General features: G+C 47.3%; 1 protein-coding gene across 3 annotated transcripts in view; it reads left to right on the top strand.

The window, feature by feature from the left end:
- LOC137631140 (USP6 N-terminal-like protein) overlaps positions 1–21,425 on the top strand; it is a 268,611-nt gene that overhangs the window by 99,810 nt on the left and 147,376 nt on the right. The gene's annotated exons all lie outside the window — the stretch shown is intronic.

Genomic DNA, 21,425 nt, shown 5'->3' with positions numbered 1-21,425 from the left:
CGGCCTAAGTTATCGGCTACGACAACTGGGACAAGGTGTCCAATTGCAGTTTCCTCCTGTCAGGAACAGATGGCACGGGAGACTCCCCCGGGGGGGCATAGTCCTAAAAGGAGTTCACGAACTCTAGGATTGCAGGTTTTTTCGCTGGGAGGATGCTTAAGGTTACTCATCCGAATGACAGCTTCCCGATGCCCATTCCCGCACAATCTCTGTGAGTAGCCAAGGATATCGCGCCTGCCGTCTCTGTCAGCGAATTCAGTGTCTCTGAACCTCTATGCCATAGCATCAGCAGAGTTGCCCGGTTGGGCAGAATGATCCATACCTTAGGCGAAGGTCTTCCTTAGGATCATCGACGGCTTTACCCCCGCCCCCTCAGTCGATCCTTTCTTGTAAGGAAGGATCTGAGAGGGATGTCCATAGTCGACCTCTCAGCCCTGATCAAGTTTGTCGAACAAACTTCGGCCAGCGTAGACCAGCAGAATCGATCAGACTGGTAACGAGGCGACAGGACTCCTTTAACCCTGGATCGGAAGGACGGGTACTTTCAGTTTCCATTCCATCCATCTTCCAGGGTGCTCGTCGAATTCAGCCTAAACTGCAAGTATTCCTGCTTATGATGCAGTGTGGCTATCCCGCCGTGGCATAGCAGGTTTGTTTCCCCAGAGAACTCTCCCTGCCTTCCTCTTGGCCGCTCAGGTGCAGACTTCCGCCTCCTCTGCTGTTTGGAGGGCTGGTCAACTCCGGTAGGCTCGGGTTTCGACCTTCTTCAGCGCCGGGAAAAGCTTCCGAATGCTGACCATGAGTGTGGGCTCATGGTATTTTGCTTGGAGCCTTCTCTTCCTCTGCCTCAACATCTGGAGTATCTGGCCATGATATTGAGTCAACCGCCTTACCACGTTGGAAACCCCGCTTCTCGTCCGTCCAGCGAGGTTAAGCAACGTCGGCACTTGGATGGGTGACCACCTGGGGACGCCAGATTCTGTTACCCACATCCTCCGAGCCTTCCTTTCGGTTGACTGTGGCAAGACTGAGGAGAGTCGCAGTACCTGTTCTCAGTCAAGCAGAGTTTTCAGCCCTACCTTGGAACGTTTCCTAGTTCTTCTTTCCTCATTGACCCGTTTATAGTCCGAACGGTCGCCTCAGGATAAGTTCCATGTGGGGCGATCCAAGTTCCGGTGGCTTCAGGCAATGTTTAACCGGACTCCCCTGGCCCTATGGGACCAGCGGAACTATTAAACCTGCAATGGGTGTTGACCTATGGAGCCTCTTGATGGTAGTAGATATTCTCGTCCTTTCCCCACATTCTTGATGCGGTTCTCGGACTCGTCAAAGGAAAGGGGGGGGGGCATGTTCCGGTCCAGGCCTATGGTCAAGACCTGAAGGATACCTCTCCATCATTCAGGCAGGCTTAAGGGCCTTAGTCTGGCCCCTCTTCAGTCCTACCGCTCCTGCCAAGTCGCCCCGTTGCGTGTCGACTTCATGCTAACCAGCAGGGGACGCATTTTCACACCTTCACATCTTGCAGTAGAGATACCGGGATGATTGAGATTCTCTCAATTCCACCATCGGCTCTCTCATTCCAGGCAGGGGAATGTTTCTCTCAGACTATCCAAGCAGAGCCTCATAGAGAGAGTGTACCTAGGGGTCTTTGACCTTGGGTAACCAGCAAGTGCTGATCTGGGGGACCTGATCGCGACAGCTTGGAACCTCAAGCTTCCGCTAGTTTTCCCCCCAGTCTCAGACCCCGAGACTCTGGCAAGATGCATTCCGGTGATGGTGGGACAACTTCGACGCCTGCGTCTTCCCTCCTTTTTGTCTGCGGACAATGGGTCTCAACAAATCCAGGTTGTCTGTCAACCTTTCAATGGGAGAGCTCCACTGGGACTATGCGCAGAACGGTTTCTGGACCCTCTGCTTCCCCTGACGGAACTCCCGGGAGAGCTTCTCCCACGGCGCAGGCTACTCAAGCAACCACACTGCGACATCTCTCCCGAACCGGGGCGTCGCTTCGGCTTCATGCCTGGAGACACTACGCTTCCTCCTCTAGAAGAGACAACCCGCTACAGTCGCGGTACGGAGGTCGCGTCATCTGCGATAGTCATCCACAGGGGTCTCCCAGGCAAAGTGAAGAGTCTAAGGTGGTTGGTGCCGTGGGAGATATACCTCTTCCCGTGAGGCCTCTTCTCCAGCAATAACGGTCTTATTGCCTTTCGGCGGGAGGAAACTCCTTTCCGCTCTTGGCAATGAAGCCTGTCGCTCAGCCTTTCCCTGACCTTCAGGCTTAAAGGAATAACTTTTTCCTGCCCGCTGGATCTATTCTCGCTCATGCGAAGCTACGATCGTCCCTGCCCTAGTCGGAGGAAGACCTCCAACTTGGAGCATGGCTCGGACTTTTAGTCCTTTAAGAGATCTTCTCAAGACCCTTTTACGACAGGCCTCGGATTGTATTCCGCCTTGGGTCTTCTGCTCACTCTGGCCACGGCCAGTGTGTAAGCAATCTTCTTGGTCTCTTACTACTCCCCCCCTTTCTAAGGAAGAGGGGAAGGCAACATTCAGGCTCGCTCCTGAGTTGTTGGCTAGACTCAGAATCTGAGGGTCCCGACCCTTCGGTCCGATTCATTCAAGATTTTGAGTCTCCATTCTGTGTCTGATGTCCCAAGACCTTCTCTTTCTTGCCAGTACAGGAATCGAGAGGTTAGCGCTGGGAACAGCTGCAGTTTGGCCTCAGTTGCAGCCGATTTGGGAACACAAGGAGGACATGGGGGGAGAGTCACCAGTACACCTCTTCAGCCCGGACTCAAGGACATTCATCTCGACCTGTCTTCAGACCCTCCCCCGTCACGTCTCCCTACAGCACGATGTTGGATACATCGCAACGTCCCTCGCCTTCGAGTAATACTACTCTGTGACGCAGGTGCTACAAGCTGGAGTCTGGAAGCGTCTGATGACCTTCGCAGCCCGCTTCCTGCAGGGCGTGACCCACAGGAGTCTCGATACGTTTTCTATCGCTCTGTGGTGGCTACACAACAGCTGGTCTAACCTCAGGCTCCTTTTTGGACAGGTAGCAGAAGGTTGAGGGCATTGTTATCAGGTTTTAGTCTGCATGAACGAAAGAAGTATGTCTGGCCCTTACTTCTTTCTTCATCATCCCCTCTACGGGGAAGCAGCATCCTGGTCTCTGCATAGCTGACCTCGAACCTCTGCAGGTAAACCATGCTTCCTTGTGTTCCGAGTATTGAGTCAATACTGTCGCGTCCCCCATACCCTGACGAGGTGGTATTGGGAACGTCCTAACCCAGAGTTCCTTCTGGAACTCCAGGTCAACTGCCTAAGACGGGTCACACTTCTTCCTTCACACACAAGCTTACGTAGGCCACATGGTTCCTTGCGGTGCAAGGAACTTGTGAGGTGCAGGGACTCCTTTTCTCGAGTGCGACTCACTCGGATTCTGAGTCCCCGGGTAAAGCCAAAGCCAGTATGGCTGGGGACTTTCCACCCTTCCTAAGGGATAAGTCACCCTTTGTAAATAGCGTGGTTTGTATTTCGGTTACGGAACAAATGACAAATTCGAAGATAATTTGTATTTTTCCTAACCATACAAACCTTAGCTATTTACACATATTTGCCCGCCAGCCCTGTCCCCCAAGACAAGTCCTACCTCTAAGTGAAAGTGAGTATTCACCTGTGTGTGAGGGGGAGGAGGGGTAGCTAGCTACCACTCCCCTACCCCCCCGCTAACTAGCGCGGGGGTAATACACCCTCGTTAAATTCTAATGGCTCGCCATTTCAGCTACGCTAAAAGTAATACCCTTTGTAAATAGCTAAGGTTTGTATGGTTAGGAAAAATACAAATTATCTTCGAATTTGTCATTTTTAAAACACCTGTCAGGAGGTATGTTTTATTTGCTGCCTTCGTTGTCTTGACAACTTTCATAACTCATTTTTTGTTCCGTCACGACATACAAACCAATGCTATTCGTAGTGGTATTACTTTCGGTGAAGCTAAATGACGAGCCATTAAGTTTTTAGGTAGGGTTAACCACCTGCCCACTATTTAGTGGTGTTTGGGATAGTAACTATCCCTTTCACTCACACACCTGTGCTCTGAGCCTCACTTTGCTTTAGGCTCGGGTGGTGATCGGTCGTTACCGCTCTTATCCTCACCAATTTTTGACTTGCCATTACTGTACTAATTTTTCAATATTAAACTTACCCGATAATCATGTAGCTGTCAACTCCGTTGCCCGACAGAATTCTATGGAGGGATACGCCAGCTATCACAATACTAGAAGGGGGTGTATTTACCAGCGCCACCTGTGGCCAGGTACTCAAGTACTTCTTGTTGACACCTCCTCAATTATTCCTCTGTCGTGCTTCCGGCAAGACGTTCTGGGATACGCTTATGTTCTTGGAGTATTTTCACGACTTTGGTGAAGTATTTCTCTTTGATTTCGGCTGTCGCTTTACTGGAAAACTTCTATATTAGCTTAGTTAGCTTTTGGAATTAATTTGATTAATTTTGGTGACGAGAGAGTATGAACTCTCGTTCACCTTTCAATGGCCGACCCTTCCCTTAGACGGAAGTGTTGGTGTCTAAGAGAGTATAGACTCTCTTTCTTAATTTTGCTTAACAAAAGTTATAGATTTATTTTATATCTCTCCGCCTCTTATAGGCCTCTTCGATTAACTTCCTTTTATTATAAACTCATTAAAATTAATTTTTATATTTGTTTATATTCGACCTTCCTAATAGTAGGCGGTCTTTTACCGAAGTTAATAAACTTTGAGCCCGTCATTTCGGTTTTACCTGTTAACATATTATGCTATTTCCGCCACAGAGTTTGAAAGATTTTCTTTGACAGTCTCGTACTGTTTTCAAAGTTGAACTAACGTTTTGTTTTGTCTCTGCAGTTGTTGACGTTCAGAACGTTCAACTTGCACTCTATTGTTACGATAGAGAAAGAATGTTCACGGTTTCACGTTGCAGTAAGAGTAACCGTGTCTAGCGTTTTGTTCATTCTTTCTTAACTTAATGGTTTTGATCCTAATAAAGGAACTTTTCAGTTTTTTTCCTTTAACAATAATATGTTTTAACGATATATATGATTGGGCTCTTCTCTCAGGTTCTAAGTCAAGAGAGAGAGAGAGAGAGAGAGAGATAGAGACGGAGGGAGAAAGAGGATAAACGTTTCATTCAAGCCTGCCAGGCGTACGAGTAACGTCGTTATCGTTTGTTGCTCTTCTCCCTAGTCTCTTTAGGGGAAGAAACTAAACGTTTCTAGAGTGATCTAGTGTTTAGTCTCTTTCCAACCACTGAATTATCTTTCATTAGATTTTTCTGTTACATTGTAATTCTGTTTTCGCAATTACTATCTTTGAGAAAGGATAGAATTGCGTATTTCAGGTACAAACCACTTAAAGTTCAGTGAAATAAGTGCAAACAGAAATCAAAGTGATAAGTGATTAGTGCGTGAGGGTACTTTTGTGCGCGCCAGTTGTCCTCCCAGTCCGGGACCTCTTGCAAGCTCCCAAGCCCAGGGGAGAAGCAATGTCGAAGGGCATAAGGGTTCAGCAGGCCTTGATCGGCGCACAGAAGTATTCTCGGTGGTTGTGGGCGTGTCTTACCGAGACCGTCACTCCCACCCGCAGACGATTGAGCCCTTATTTTGCTCGTCTGCAGAAGAGATTAGGGGAGAAAATAAAGGCAGAGTTACACTGGTCTCAGGTCTCAAGACTTCTTAAACGTTAAGTCCAGACCTATGCCAGACGTACGAAGTTAAAGTTCACAACCCGAATGCAGTCATTGGGTTAGCTCTGACTCTCCTCAGTCATCAGTTGATTACACTCCGCCTAAGAGGAGTAAGGTTCTGCCACAACAGATCTCTGCTGTTAAGGCTTTACCTCAGCAGAACTTAGTGTCTGCCGACCCCAAGTTAACTCTACTGCAGTCCATACAGTCACCTGCCAGGCGTACGATGTTGTGAACTCTACTACAGTCCATGCAAGCACAGCTTTCGGACTTGATGAGTGAGTGTCGGGCTGAGAGTGTTGCTCCTCCGCCTCCGCCTACACTCCCTCCTCCTACACTCGCTCCGCCTGATCACAGTACCATCTGCCAGGCGTACGATGTTGTGGACTCTACTACAGTCCATGCAAGCACAGCTTTCGGACTTGATGAGTGAGTGTCGGGCTGAGAGTGTTGCTCCTCCGCCTCCGCCTACACTCCCTCCTCCTAAACTCGCTCCGCCTGATCACAGTACCATCTGCCAGGCGTACGATGTTGTGGACTCTACTACAGTCCATGCAAGCACAGCTTTCGGACTTGATGCGTGAGTGTCGGGCTGAGAGTGTTGCACCTCCTGCACTCCCTCCACCTGTTCTCGCTGCACCTGTGCTCGCCCAGCCTGCACCTGCTCCGCCTGTGCTCGCCCAGCCTGCACCTGCTCCGCCTGGTCGCAGCACCATCTGCCAGGCGTACGATGTTGAACCACTTTCGGAGTTTGCTGTTCACAGTGTTGTTCAGCCTCAGCCTTCTTTAAGACAACCCTTGCTTTGGGATCAGGAGAGTTACACTCTTCCTCCTCCTCCCCTTGCTGCTCCACCAGTGGTGCAACTCTCGGTTGGGGTACAACAACCTCTCCCCTCCGTGAGTCTGTCTGCTCAACCAGCGCTGCACCGAGTTCAACCCTCTTCTAGGCAAGCTCATCTACACCATGCACTTGCGCCTCAGGAGCCTCAGCTTGCTAGAACTTTACCTTGTTCTGCGCAGCCTCAACCTTCTCATGCTCCACTCATCTCTCAGGAACAGGAACGGCTACTCCGCCTCCGTCCTCCGCTCAGCTGGTGCAATCCTTGGGTGCAACTCTTGCTAGGAGTCAACCTCCTTCACCCTTGCACCTGCCTTCTGCTCCGACTGTTGTTCAGCCTATGCAGTCTGAACCTCAGGTTTTCCCTCAAGTTGAGGAAACCTCTGTTGTTGTTCCAGCTCGTTCTGACTCTGCTGTTCAGCATACCATGGTTTAAACCCCATGCAAGCATGCATAAAGCACTCTAGCACTGGTCATGGAATTTCTGAGAAATGTTAAACGCCATGCACACGCTCTGCTTTCCTTTCAGCAGGCTCTGCTTACAGCAGGCTCTGCTTTCTACATGCTCAGCATTCAGCATGCTCTGCATTCAGCATGCTCTGCATACAACATGCTCTGCATACAGCATGCTCTGCATTCAGCATGCTCTGCATACAACATGCTCTACATACAGCATGCTCTGCATACAGCATACTCTGCATACATCATGCTCTGCATACCTTACCGCATGCTTCTCAACACATCTTGGGTTGTTGCCAACTCACTAGACTGTCAAGCAGTTTCATAACGTTGCCTTCTAGTCTGCTGCTTTGCACCAGTGAACCCTCACTCAGAGAACTTAGCTTTTCTAGGATAAGGTCCCTGTAGATGAGAAAGTTCTTTTCTCCCTCCTTCTGATATTCCCTTGAGGACTCTGTCATTTGGAGGGAGCCTTTAGCTGCATAACCTCTTATGGACTTTTATTTAAGCATAACATGCTTACAGGGAAGGTAATGGTTACACTTCAGCCGCTAATCCCGTCTGTTACCACACCTGCTCCCATAGACCTTGAGCTGTGTTGCATGACATGCAGTCAAAGCTTAGTCCTTATTAGAGGATTTTTTGTTTACGGAGTCAATGTGTCACGGGGAAGACGTTCAACAACCAACAGAAGGGACTTGTTGTGACTCAGTGGCAACCTCAGCAACCCGTTAAGGAGTTGTCTGTACGACCCAGACAGTCTAGACAGATTCGGGTTGTCACTGTACTTCCTCGCTTGCCCATGATTGACAGTTTACAGACTGTGCAGCAGTATCATGATCTTGTGTCCGGCTCCGTCAGACGACTGGCTTTTAAGAGCTCCCTCAAGTCGTTGCTGTCTGGAGATTTTCAAATGGACTATGGATCTGACCAAGGAACTGGGCCTCCTGGTCAATTTTGAGGAGTCTCAGCTCGTTCCATCCCAGACCATTGTCTCCTTGGGTATGGATCTTCAGAGTCGAGCTTTTCGGACTTGTCCGTCGGCCCCAAGGATCTTCCAAGCCCTAGAATGCATCCAGAGCATGCTGAGAAGGAACCGATGCTTAGTCAGGCAGTGGATGAGTCTAACAGGGACACTTTCATCGCTGGCCCTGTTCATCGAGTTAGGGAGACTCCACCTCCGCCCCCTTCAGTATCATCTAGCTGCTCTCTGGATAAAGGACATGACGCTAGAGACGGGCTCAGTTCCTGTTTCCGAAGAGATGAGGTCTACTCTAACGTGGTGGAAGAACAGCATTCTTCTCAAGGAAGGTCTACCATTGGCTGTTCAGACCTCCGACCACCGTCTCTTCTCGGACGCATCGGACACGGGCTGGGGTGCGACACTGGACGGACAGGAATGCTCGGGAACATGGAATCAGGAGCAAAGGACACTTCACATCTATTGCAAGGAGTTGTTGGCAGTTCATTTGGCCTTGATAAACTTCAAGTCCCTCCAGCTTAACAAGGTGGTGGAGGTGAACTCCGACTACACCACAGCCTTGGCTTACATCTCCAAGCAGGGAGGGACTCATTCGAGGAAGTTGTTCGAGATCGCAAGGGACCTCCTCATTTGGTCAAAAGATCGAAAGCTCACGCTGGTAACGAGGCTCATTCAGGGCGATATGAATGTCATGGCAGATCGCCTCAGCCGGAAGGGTCAGGTCTTCCCCACAGAGTGGACCCTTCACAAGAATGTTTGCAGCAGACTTTGGGCCCTGTGGGGTCAGCCAACCATAGATCTATTCGCTACCTCGATGACCAAGAGGCTCCTCTTGTATTGTTCTCCGATTCCAGACCCAGCAGCAGTTCGCGTGGATGCTTTTCTGCTGGATTGGTCCCATCTCAACCTGTATGCATTCCCGCCGTTCAAGATTGTCAACAGGGTACTTCAGAAGTTCGCCTCTCACAAAGGGACACGGCTGACGTTGGTTGCTCCCCTCTGGCCCGCGAGAGAATGGTTCACTGAGGTACTACAATGGCTGGTCGACGTTCCCAGGACTCTTCCTCCTAGAGTGGACCTTCTGCGTCAACCTCACGTGTAGAAGGTACACCCAACCTCCACGCTCTTCGTCTGACTGCCTTCAGACTATCGAAAGACTCTCAAGAGCTAGAGGCTTTTCGAAGGAGGCAGCCAGAGCGATTGCCAGAGCAAAGACGACATCCACTCTCAGAGTCTATCAGTCTTAATGGGAAGTCTTCCGAAGCTGGTGCAAGGCCAATGCAGTTTTCCTCAACCAGTACCAATGTAACCCAGATTGCTGACTTCCTGTTACATCTAAGGAACGTAAGATCCCTATCAGCTCCTACGATCAAGGGTTACAGAAGTTTGTTGGCAGCGGTTTTCCGCCACAGAGGCTTGGATCTTTCCTCCAACAAAGATCTACAGGACCTCCTTAGGTCTTTTGAGACCTCAAAGGAACGTCGGTTGTCCACTCCAGGCTGGAATCTAGACGTGGTCCTAAGGTTCCTAATGTCATCAGGATTTGAACCGCTCCAATCAGCCTCTTTTAAGGACCTCACATTAAAAACTCTTTTCCTCGTGTGCTTAGCAACAGGTAAAAGAGTAAGTGAGATCCACGCCTTCAGCAGGAACATAGGTTTCACATCTGAAACGGCTACATGTTCCTTGCAGCTCGGTTTTTTGGCTAAAAACGAGCTTCCTTCCCGTCCTTGGCCTAAGTCGTTCGAGATCCCAAGCCTGTCCAACATGGTGGGGAACGAACTGGAGAGAGTACTTTGCCCAGTTAGAGCTCTTAAGTACTATCTAAGAAGGTCAAAACCATTACGAGGACAATCAGAAGCCTTATGGTGTGCTATCAAGAAGCCTTCTCTACCAATGTCTAAGAACTCAGTTTCTTACTACATCAGGCTTCTGATTAGAGAAGCAAATTCTCATCTGAAGGAAGAAGACCTTGCTTTGCTGAAGGTAAGGACACATGAAGTGAGAGCTGTGGCTACTTCAGTGGCCTTCAAACAGAACCGTTCTCTGCAGAGTGTTATGGATGCAACCTATTGGAGAAACAAGTCAGTGTTCGCATCATTCTATCTCAAAGATGTCCAGTCTCTTTACGAGTACTGCTACACCCTGGGTCTATTCGTAGCAACGAATGCAGTAGTAGGCGAGGGCTCAGCCACTACATTCCCATAATCCCATAACTTTTTAACCTTTCTCTTGAATACTTTTTATGGGTTGTACGGTCGGCTAAGAAGCCTTCCACATCCTTGTTGATTTGGCGGGTGGTCAATTCTTTCTTGAGAAGCGCCAAGGTTAAAGGTTGTGATGAGGTCCTTTAGTATGGGTTGCAGCCCTGTATACTTTAGCACCTTTGAGTTGATTCAGCCTCCCAAGAGGAACGCTGCGCTCAGTAAGGAAGACGATCTTATTAAAGGCAGAGTAACGGTTCAAGTCGACTTCCTTACCAGGTACTTATTATTTCATTGTTATTGTGGATAACTGATTATATGAAATATGGGATACTTAGCTATCCTTTAATCTTGTACACTGGTTTTCACCCACCCCCCTGGGTGTGAATCAGCTACATGATTATCGGGTAAGTTTAATATTGAAAAATGTTATTTTTATTAATAAAATAAATTTTTGAATATACTTACCCGATAATCATGATTTAATCGACCCTCCCTTCCTCCCCATAGAGAACCAGTGGACCGAGGAATAATTGAGGAGGTGTCAACAAGAAGTACTTGAGTACCTGGCCACAGGTGGCGCTGGTAAATACACCCCCTTCTAGTATTGTGATAGCTGGCGTATCCCTCCATAGAATTCTGTCGGGCAACGGAGTTGACAGCTACATGATTATCGGGTAAGTATATTCAAAAATTTATTTTATTAATAAAAATAACATTTTTATTTTTGCTTATTCTTTACAGTGCGTTCTTCATCTTGCCATAGATATGCGGACCTGCCCAGGACCTGAGGGCCGCTCCTGTGGGACTTTTATATTCTCTGTGGATATTGATCCTCAAGAGTTATGTCCTGTTTGTAGAGGGTAACGATGCGATAGTGATGATAACTGTCCTGATTGCCGAGAGTGGTCTGGCTCCCGGTGTAAAAAGTTTGGACGTCGATGGAAGAAGAAGGCTAAGAGGGATTCGTCGTTTTGGGGTCTTCCTCGAAGTCGAAGAAATCCAAATGTTCTTCCGCCCCCGACCTTCCTCTGAAGCTCTTGTTCGGCCGGTTTCTTCCAGGGAACAGTCAAACAGTAGTGCATGCCGATTAACACCAGGACAACCTTGGTTCTTGAAAGACGGTGCTGCTTCCCCTAGCGTAGTGGCCCCCTTCCCTTGGGGGAGTCCTTACTCTTCTGATGTTCTTCAGGTGTGGCCGTCCCTGGTTTTCTCCGGCCCTGTTGCAGTTCCTTTAGGTTGGCGCTGAGAGGCAACGTTCTTCCTCCTTGGAGGTGGATCCGTTGGCCTTGCTTAGTGTGGACCTTCAAGACCTTGGGGTGTCACCTGCGGCCCCGTCCGTTGATTCCGGTCCTGCCTCTTCTGCCGCTGCTGGTGCCTTTACCGAGGACTACAACCCCCCCCCTCTTGCCGATCTTTCTTCAGGGGTGTAGAAAAGTCTGTGGCAAGTCTCTAATGTGGGTAGCCACCTCGAGTTTGTGATGGAGAACCCCCATAGAGACACCTCGGAAGCCTGCCAGATTATTATTATTATTATTATTATTATTATTATTATTATTATTATTATTATTATTATTATTATTATTACTTGCTAAGCTACAACCCTAGTTGGAAAAGCAGGATGATATAAGCCCAGGGGCTCCAACAGGGAAAATAGCTCAGTGAGGAAAGGGAACAAGGAAAAATAAAATATTTTAAGAGCAACAATATTAAAATAGGTATCACTTTATAAACTATAAAAACTTTTAACTAAACAAGAGGAAGAGAAATAATATATAAGATAGAACAGTGTGCCCGAGTGTACCCTCAAGCAAGCGAACTCTAACCCAAGACAGTGAATGACCATGGTATAGAGGTTATGGCACTACCCAAGATTCGAAAACAATGGTTTGATTTTGGAGTGTCCTTCTACAAGAACATCTGTTTGTCTCTTCACCATCTGGTGCTGAACGATCCCCTTCAGTTCTTCCAGAAGTCTAAAAGTATAGCCAGATCTTTGCTAAGACAGCCTATATAATGTTTTCAACGCTTCCAGAAGTCTAAAATTACTGCCTGTAGGATCGTCAAGGACCTCACCGTTCACCCACTCCTCAGCACTCGTCTTTACCTAAAGATCGTCAGTCTGACAAATTTTGTCAGTCTCGCCGTTTGCCCACTGGTTCCCGACCCTCGCCTGTGTCACCGGCCTCTCCTCGGACTCGCTGTTCGCCATCCTTGTCGTGTTTGCCAGTCCACCACTCTTCGCCAAGAGCTCGTTAATGAACTACTGTTTGTGGCTCGCCATCGCCCATTGAATCTCCAGATTCCCGACCTGCTCGCCAAGTTCCAGTAACTCCAAGGCGCTGACTGTTCTCAGTTGCCCAGCTCCTTGTCACTCGTGCTTTCGTCAATGACCAGCTGTTCATCGTTCATTAACAGTTGGTCATTCCCCAATGGTTCGCCGTTCGACGACGGTTATCATTCTCTGATGTCTCGCCGTTCGCCAGCTCACTACCGGCCTTCGACTACTCTTCAGTCCATATCAACCTGTCGTTCACCACCGACTCTCCAATCTCCTAGAAGATCGGAAGTCAAACGACAACCTTCAAGCTGTCAGTCTCTTGCTGCTCGCTGTTCACCAGCTCGCCGATCCTCTAAACAATCGGCAGGCAATAGACATTCACCAACTGCTCGTCGCTCGCTGACCTCCCGGCGCTCCAACCACTTTCTATCCATCAGCAGCTCATAAAGCAGCGAACTCTCTTCACTCTTCACTCTACTGTGACTAGGAGACATTTGCCCTCCATACAGCGTTTGCCCTCCACCCAGCGCTCGAAAGAGCTTCAGAGGTCGCCTCAATATTGTCATGGCTCGCCAGAACGTCGCCGTTCTAAGGAACGTCATCATTCACAAGATAGGAGACTAACACCTAAGCCCTCTCCTTCACGAGCCTCTAACTGTTCTCTGTAGCGGACACATTCATTTTCTCGCCGTTTGCCCTCACCTCACTCTTCTGTTTGCAAGCGCATGTCATCGCATTCTCCCAGGAGAACAGAACGTGACGAGGACGTCCCCCAACAGAATAACCTTTGGTAAGACCTGACGTTCAAGGCGCCTAAAGAACTGGTAACTCGTCTTGTCCCTTTCCCTGTAAGGAGGAGCCTTCAAAACGACAGCCTCCAGCCCGATTGTCATCTATCTCAGGTATGGCGACTGTTGAAATCCTCATCGTCAATCCTCTTAGGGTATCTTTCAGCCAGCACCGCCATGGGTCAGGAACTGTGGTTCGGAGCATCTTGGTTAGGGCTGTCCTCTAGGCTGTTGTAACAGTTGTTCCCCTGGTTCGTCCCTTGGGAACACCTAGGATGCCTCTGCTGAAGTTTTCCTCTCCTCCTGCGGATCCAAGACAAAAATCCACGGTTCCTCCTCCTAGAGAAGCTACTTTGTCCTGGTCTCGGGGTCTTAAGAGTCTCCATTGGAAGGAAATGGCTCAGATCACTGGCTCCTCCAGCTCCCTCCGGGCAGGTTGATCCTTAAGACTCTTCCTGTCGCTGTATGTGCAGCAGAGGAACTACTATGAGGTCTTCATTGAGCCTCTTCCAGCCCTTCCTCTTCACCATTTGTTGGAGGAATTGACCAAAGAGATCTCTAGAGAGAGACTCTGGATTGCAGGTCTCGTTCTCCGTATCTGAGATCCTCAACCAGGAAAAGGTGGTGAAGTATACCATGCAGGTTACTACATGGCTTTACCTCTGGTTAGGGTCGGTGGGCAACCTGTTGAGGACCAAGGACTGGTCCAAGGAAAGCTCCAGGAAAATGATGGAAACCTTTCTACTATCAGGAACTCGAACCATTGAGTTCCTGGTCCGCCAAGTAGTGAACGTGTGGGCAAACATCATCCTTAGGGAAGGGACTTGATAGCAGAAAGGTTTCATCGCCAAGTCCCACAAAAACGAGGTGACGAGACCCAGGAACTCCTCTCTGGAGGGATCCTCCTTGTTCGACCTGGAAGACGTTGAGCGGGCTGCGGAGAGAGGAAGTAAGTCCAACCAGGACAGCCTCCTCCATAGTGCCTTGACATTCCGGCCTTTTAGATCACCTCCTCCTCCACAGAAAAAACAGCAGCAGAGACTGCCAATGACCGAGACAGCAGCCAATTGACCAAAGGTATGTAAGAAGACCTTTCCTGCTAAGGACAGGAAAGGTTCTATGTCCTCTCGTCTTGATCAGGAAAGTATCCTAGGGTAGGCGGCCGAGTCCGCAACCGGTAGCATGGGCAATCCTCCTGCTTGTCCACTAGTGGGTGGATGCCTGCATCGCTGCTGGCAGAGGTGGATGCAGCTCGGGGCCGAATCCTGGACAGTCTCCATGATTCGTTAAGGGTATCGTGTCCCGCTCACACAATCTCCCTCTATTGACCAAAGCTCCTGTTCCATCGAGCTCCTATGCAAAGGGATCCGCAAAGGAGCAGGCCCTTCGGGCTGAAGTCCGGACCATGTTAGAAGGGCGCTTTCCAAGAGGTCCTCAACGATTCCCCTGGCTTTTTCCGTCAATTCTTTCTTGTGAAAAAGGCATCTGGAGACTGGAGGCCAGTCATCGACCTCCCGGCTCTTAACAAGTTTGTCAAGAAAACGCCATTCAGTATGGAGACGGCAGACACGGTCAGATAAGCAGTAAGACCACAGAACATCATGTGTACACTGGACCTAAATAACACATATTTCAAGATCTCAATCCATCTGTCTTCAAGAAAGTATCTGAGAATCATACTAGACAAGAAATACTAGTTCAAGATGCTGTGCTTTGGTCTTTTCACAGCACCTCAGGGCTTCACGAGAGTTTACCTTAGTGTCATCTTGGGCTCACAGAATTAGTATCTGTCTCCTATGCTACCTGGACGACTGGCCGATTCTAGCAGACTCGGTGGCGACCCTTCTTCAACACAGAGACAAACTTCTGAGGCTTTGCCAAAATCTGGGGATCATGGTAAAACTCGAGAAGTCATCACTGCTTCCCTCTCAATATCTGGTATATTTAGTTATGAAAATAGACACCAACCTTAAGAAAGTCTTCCCATCAGATGACAGGCTAGTGAGGCTGAGGAAGGTTGCAAGAGCATTCCTCAGATGAACAGAACACCCAGCCCAGAGTTGCTTGTCTCTCCTCGGGCACCTATCATCCCTGGCTTGTCTATTTCCCAGGCTGCCTCAAGATTCGATCACTATAATGTCGGCTAAAGACCAACTGGATTCAGGCCATCAATTCCTCTGACATTCTGGTCCCCATTGTACCAGAAGAATGAAAGGACTTTGAGTGGTGGGTGGTCTCCAGACTTGATGCCCTCTTCAGATGCATCAAAAGAAGGGTGGGAAGCCCACGTGCTGCACCAAACGACCTCTGTCATATGGTCAGAGTCTGAAAAGTACCAGCACATAAATCTCTTAGCGATGAAGGGCCCCTTTCTGATCCTTCAACAATTCCAACAGTTCCTGGCCGGCCACTTGGTGGTGATGAGTGATAACACCACAGTGGTGGCTTACATCAACAAACAATTTGGTACTTTCTCGCAGCCCTTATCCCATGTGGCAGTAAAGATCCTGAGATGGGCATAGGGCAACTCGGTGACCTTATTAGTTTGCTTCATTTCTGGCCAAAGGAATGTGCTTGCAGACAATCTGAGCAGAGCGACACAGATAGTGGGCTCCAAGTGGTCTTTGAATCGTCTAGTAGCCAACAAAGTCTGGACATTGCGGGGTTCCCCAACTGTGGACCTGTTCACAATGTCCTGGAATTTTAGGCTCTCGTACTACTCTCCAGTCCCTGATCCCAAGGCTCTCTGGCAAGATGCATTCCAACAACGGTGGGACAACATCGGTGTTCACACCTTTCCCTCATTCTGTCTGATCAGAAGAGTACTCAACAAGACCAGAACATCGGTCAATCTCTCGATGACCCTCATAGCTCCGCTATGGCATCACGCAGAATGGTTTCCAGACCTTCTGCAGCTCTTAACGAAGCTTCCAAGAGAACTCCCTCCACGACACTATCTCAGACAACCACATGCCAACATCTTCCACAAAGCTATAACTTTGCTACGACTTCACGCCTGGAGACTATCCAGGACCGCCTCATTCAGAGAGGATTTTCGTAACAAGTTGCAAAGCAGATGGCTGGACACCTGCGAAGATCATCAGCTTCAGTCTACCAGGCAAAGTGGACACTCTTCTGTGGTTGGTGCCGTAGAATAGGTATCTCTCCCCTCGATGCCACTATTCTAGCAATAGCGGAATTCCTTGTGCACCTGTGGGAGGAAGTGCTCCTTTTGGTTTCGGAAGTAAAAGGTTACCGCTCAGCCTTCAGTCTCATCTTTTATGCTGAAAGGAGTATATATTTCCTCTTTGCTGGAACTTTTTCGCCTCATATGAAGTTATGAACTTACCCGTCCCCAGTCTGAAGCAAGATCAACTGTTACCATGTCCATTAAGGAGTTTGAGGTATTACCTCAAAGTGACATCAACAGCTCGTCCCCGTGTGCCAGCACTCTTCGTCATCACGTGGATGGTCAAGAGGAGGATCATGAAGAACAGCATCTCTGCCTGGATTTGCAAGGCTATTGACCTGGCACTGAATCCTGATCCTCCTCCAACACGTCAACCCAGAGTATATGAATTCACGGGCATTACTACGTCCCTGGCGTTCGGATGAAACTACGCTGTGGTGCAGGTTCTACAGGCGGGTGCAGGGAATCTTTAGATGACTTTTACCGCCCACTACCTGGAAGACGTAACCCACAGGAGCATGGAAACTTTTTTACTTGGTCCTGTGGTGGCTGCACGACAACTGGTGTAACACCTCACCTCAGGCTCCGTGATGGAAAGTATCAGAAGGTGGAGGGCATTGGTTGACCAGGATTAGTCTGAATGAATGATTAGGAATGACGGACTCCTACTTTTCTTAATCTTCTCCTCTCTTGGGGAAATCAGTACCCAGGGTCCTCTGCAAAGCTGACCTCAACCAACTGCAGGAAAACTATATTTCCCTTGTGTAACCTGGTATTGTGTCAGTACTGATACGTCCCCATACCCTATTGATGGGGCTGTTTTGGAATGTCTTGGTAACCTTTGAAGATTCCTATGATTTGGAAGAAATCTTGCATTGATAGTTATATTGCTAGTATCAGAAACACACAGCTTGAGTAGACCGCGGATCATGCATGACCAGTTTTAGTGAGGCACAGGGGTTTCCACCTATTATGTGCTAAACACATAAAGGGGAATCCCCGGGTCAAAGCCAATATGCCAGATTGGCAAGGACTCCCGCCCTCCTAAAGGGTAAGTCAACCCCCTGTAAATAGTGTTGGTTTGGATGTAGTGATGGAACAAATGACAAATTTGACAAATTTTAAGTTATTTGTATGTTTCCTAACAATACAAACCTGTAGCTATTTATACAGACTGGCGTGCTAGCACCAATCCCCCTTGAAGTTCTACCTCCAAGCAATGTGAGGTTCTCAGCCCAGGTGTGTGAGTGAAAGGGGTAGTTAAGCTTTTCTAAAAATCTAATGGCTCGTCATTCAGCGAATACCCCTATAAATAGCGTTAGGTATGCGTAGTATAATAAATGTCTTATATTGATGGTTTCAATATACTGTACATACCATTTGGGAGCTGGACTTCTCCAGGATTGGTCTTGGGGGTTGAAGAGGTCATATTTTTTAGCATAGTGATATGGAACTAGTAAGTGTAAAAATCCTACCCATTGTTAACTAAGGATTATTATTATTATTATTATTTTTATATCTATTATGTTGAAATGCAACTAGGCCTTTTGAAGGACAATCTTGTTAATTCATTTTTAGCTTATTATGAAAGTAAAAAATATTCAACTTCAGAATACATTATAAACAGCATAAAAAGAAAAAGTATATCAATAGATACAGTGAACCCTCGCTACTTCGCGGTTCGACCATCGCGGATTCACCACTTCGCGGATTTTTTCCATAACCCATATATATACAGTAATATATATATATATATATATATATATATATATATATATATATATATATATATATATATATATATATATATGTATGCATGTATTTATGTATATATGTAGGTATGTATATGTGTATACATATAAATATATATATATATATATATATATATATATATACACACACACACACATATATATATATATATATATATATATATATATATATATATATATATATATATATATATATATATATATATATATATATATATATATATATATATATATATATATATATATATATACACAGTATATATATCTAAAGTAGGAAGATGTGATGTAGTTCTAAGGGAAAAGTATGGGAAATATTTCTGGGTAATAAGCAAAGCTCTACCTCCAGTTTGTTTCTACATTATGATCAGAGATAAATGTAAACAAAACATTGGTTGCCATTTTTTATCGTGCTTTTTAGCATGTTTAGGAAATGCATGATATAAAATCACCTTTAATATTTGTGCCTGTTTTAGTTTAGGGTACTGTAGTACATGCATTAAGTGTTCTGTACATTAAAGGGTAGTTTGTTAACAGTACTACGTACAAGGGAAGGTTTTAAAAGTCTGAATATACATGTTGAATAAATAGGTAAATATGGTGTCACTACTTCGCGGATTTTCACCTATCGCGGCCGCGACTGGAACCTATCTACCGCGATAAACGAGGGTTCACTGTAACAGAAATACATATTAATACCCATGTTAGATTATTGTGACTGCCCCTAGACCAGTTTTTGTATTCCCTCTGGATTCTTGAAGGGTTATCTGGGCAACCAAAGCTTTGGGTATATTATGGAATGTTGAGGATAAGAAAATTTGAATTTATGTCGTCAGAGTGATGTTCCTTGAGAAGTCAGGTGGTTAACCAAAAAGCTTGGCAATCATCAGTCTGTGATTAATGTGGCATAGTGTATCTGCCATTACATTATTTTTTCATGTGGTGTGAAAGTAATGTAAGTTATGTATACAGTCAGACCTCACTTATTGCGATATTTAGGTTACAGAGACAGTCGCGATAAGCAAAAATTTGCTAATATATGTTAAATTAGGGTGGGCTAGCTCCTAACTTAAAAAGTCACTGCTTCTTGCCACAAGCGGGTGCCCGAACTGATGATTAACACAGTAAATACTGCCTAATAGTTTTGATTTGGTTTTTACAACAGTATATAATATGTACAGTGTACAGAACATTTGCACACATACACTATGTACTGGACACAGTAAGGTTACAGTACTTTATTGTGCAAAGGTAAAGTTTACAGAGTCTTCATCATCCCCTTACTGTTCTGTATAGCAAAAGTTGTTCTTATGTAGCAATACTGTACTGTAACCTAATACTCACTGATACTGTAATGTACAGTATATTACTGTAATATATGTACTTTTTAAATATTTAACTTAGCCGGTGAATATATAGCTGCAATTTTGTTGCTCGACAGACAAAAACTGTACAGAAAAAACTCGCCAGCGATCGCTATACAGGTTGCGGGTGTGCCCAACAGCGCCATCTGTCGGCCAGATACCAAGCTCTATGTAAACAAAGACTCAATTTTCTCTCTGTCGACGTGTCGACAAGACGTACTTTACTCGCTGTTGCTAAACTGGAGTTTTTCACATCATCTTTGGTGAAGTACTATATTCTGGTTTTGAGCTTTCGCTGTGCAGGGTTTTTCTTCAAATAAATCCTTGAACTCTTTTTTTTGTATCGGATTCATTGTTGATGACTTAGATCGTTTTTTGGAATTTTCCCTTGACCAATTCAAAATGGCTGACCCTTCACAAGTTCCCAAATTTAGAAAATGCAATGCTAGGGACTGTTCTAGGCGTCTTCCGAAGGCTTCTATCGACCCTCACACTGTTTGTTCCAATTGTCGGGGTAAAACCTGTCAATTGGAAGATCGGTGTGAGGAGTGCGTGGGCCTTTCGGAATTCGATTTTATCGAATTTGAAAAGTACACACGCAGGCTAGAGAGAGATAGAGTTAGGAGAAGTTCTTCTAGGTCTATTGATGTTTCCTCTCCTCATGCCCCACAACCTATTCCTTCCCCTGTAGTGGTTGTTCCTAACCCCCCTCCTAGCACTCAGGAACCATCGATGGCTGACATGATGCGTGCCATCCATGACCTGGGGGAGAGAGTTGAGTCCCTTGCAAGTGACCGCAATCAGCTCATGGCGGATGTTAAGGAGCTTAAGTGCCAAAGTGCAGTGGGAAGTGCTAAAGTGCCAAGTGATAGTGTTGTGAACAGTGTTGCGCTTGAGGGTTCGTCTGTTCGTGCCTGTCGTCCTCCTAGTCCGGGACCTCTTGCAAGCTCCCAAGTCCAGGGGAGAAGCAATGTCGCACGACGCATGGGTTCGAGAGGCTTTAATCAGCGAACAGACGTTCCCTCCATGGTATCAGGCGTATCTCCCCAAGATCGCCCCTACCTACGTAAGACGAGAGAGCCCATTTATACCTCGTCGTCTGAAGGTGTTTCTCGTAAGAAACTTTGGACCAAGGTCTCACGACCTTTAAAACGTAAATCGGTCCCTTCAGGACAAGTCCAACGTCCCGGTTGTAGCCACTGGGTCAGTTCGGACTCGTTGCCGTCATCTGATGACTGCTCACCGCCTAAGAGAGGCAAAGCGGTACCGCTTCAGGCACTAACACCGTCTGTCGCCGCACCTGCTCCCGTAGACCCTAAATGGGCTTTGCTGCAAGACATGCAGTCCAAGTTTACGTCTTTGATGCGGGACTTTCATGCGGAGAAGGTTGCTGCCGTAGCTAGCCAACAACCTTCCAAGCGATCGGTTGTGCGTCCTGTTGACGCTGAGGTAACCTTCTCGCGTATACCAGTTGAGGGGGTTCCTCCACCGATGCGATCTAGTGTGGGTTACCAGCCGCACGTTGACGTTAAGCGACGCACGGAGGTGGTTGTTGACGTTCAGGACGTTCAACAACCATCAGAGGTGACTTGTTTTGACGCGGTGCGTCAACCTCCGCAACCCAGTGTGGTTTCCACTGCGCAACCCAGTCGGTCTAGACAGTCTCGGGTAGACGCTGTGCGTCCTCGCGCTCCCATGGTTGTTGACAGTTCACAGACTGTGCAGCAGTTCCATGACGTTGCGTCCGGCTCCGTCACGCATGCACCAGTGCGACCGGACTCAGCGAACCAGACGTTGCCCA

The sequence above is a fragment of the Palaemon carinicauda genome, chromosome 39 (genome assembly GCF_036898095.1).
Source record: "Palaemon carinicauda isolate YSFRI2023 chromosome 39, ASM3689809v2, whole genome shotgun sequence".
Lineage (NCBI taxonomy): Eukaryota > Metazoa > Arthropoda > Malacostraca > Decapoda > Palaemonidae > Palaemon > Palaemon carinicauda.
The sequence above is the reverse complement of the archived record's forward strand: the minus strand, read 5'-3'. Positions and strand labels throughout refer to the sequence as shown.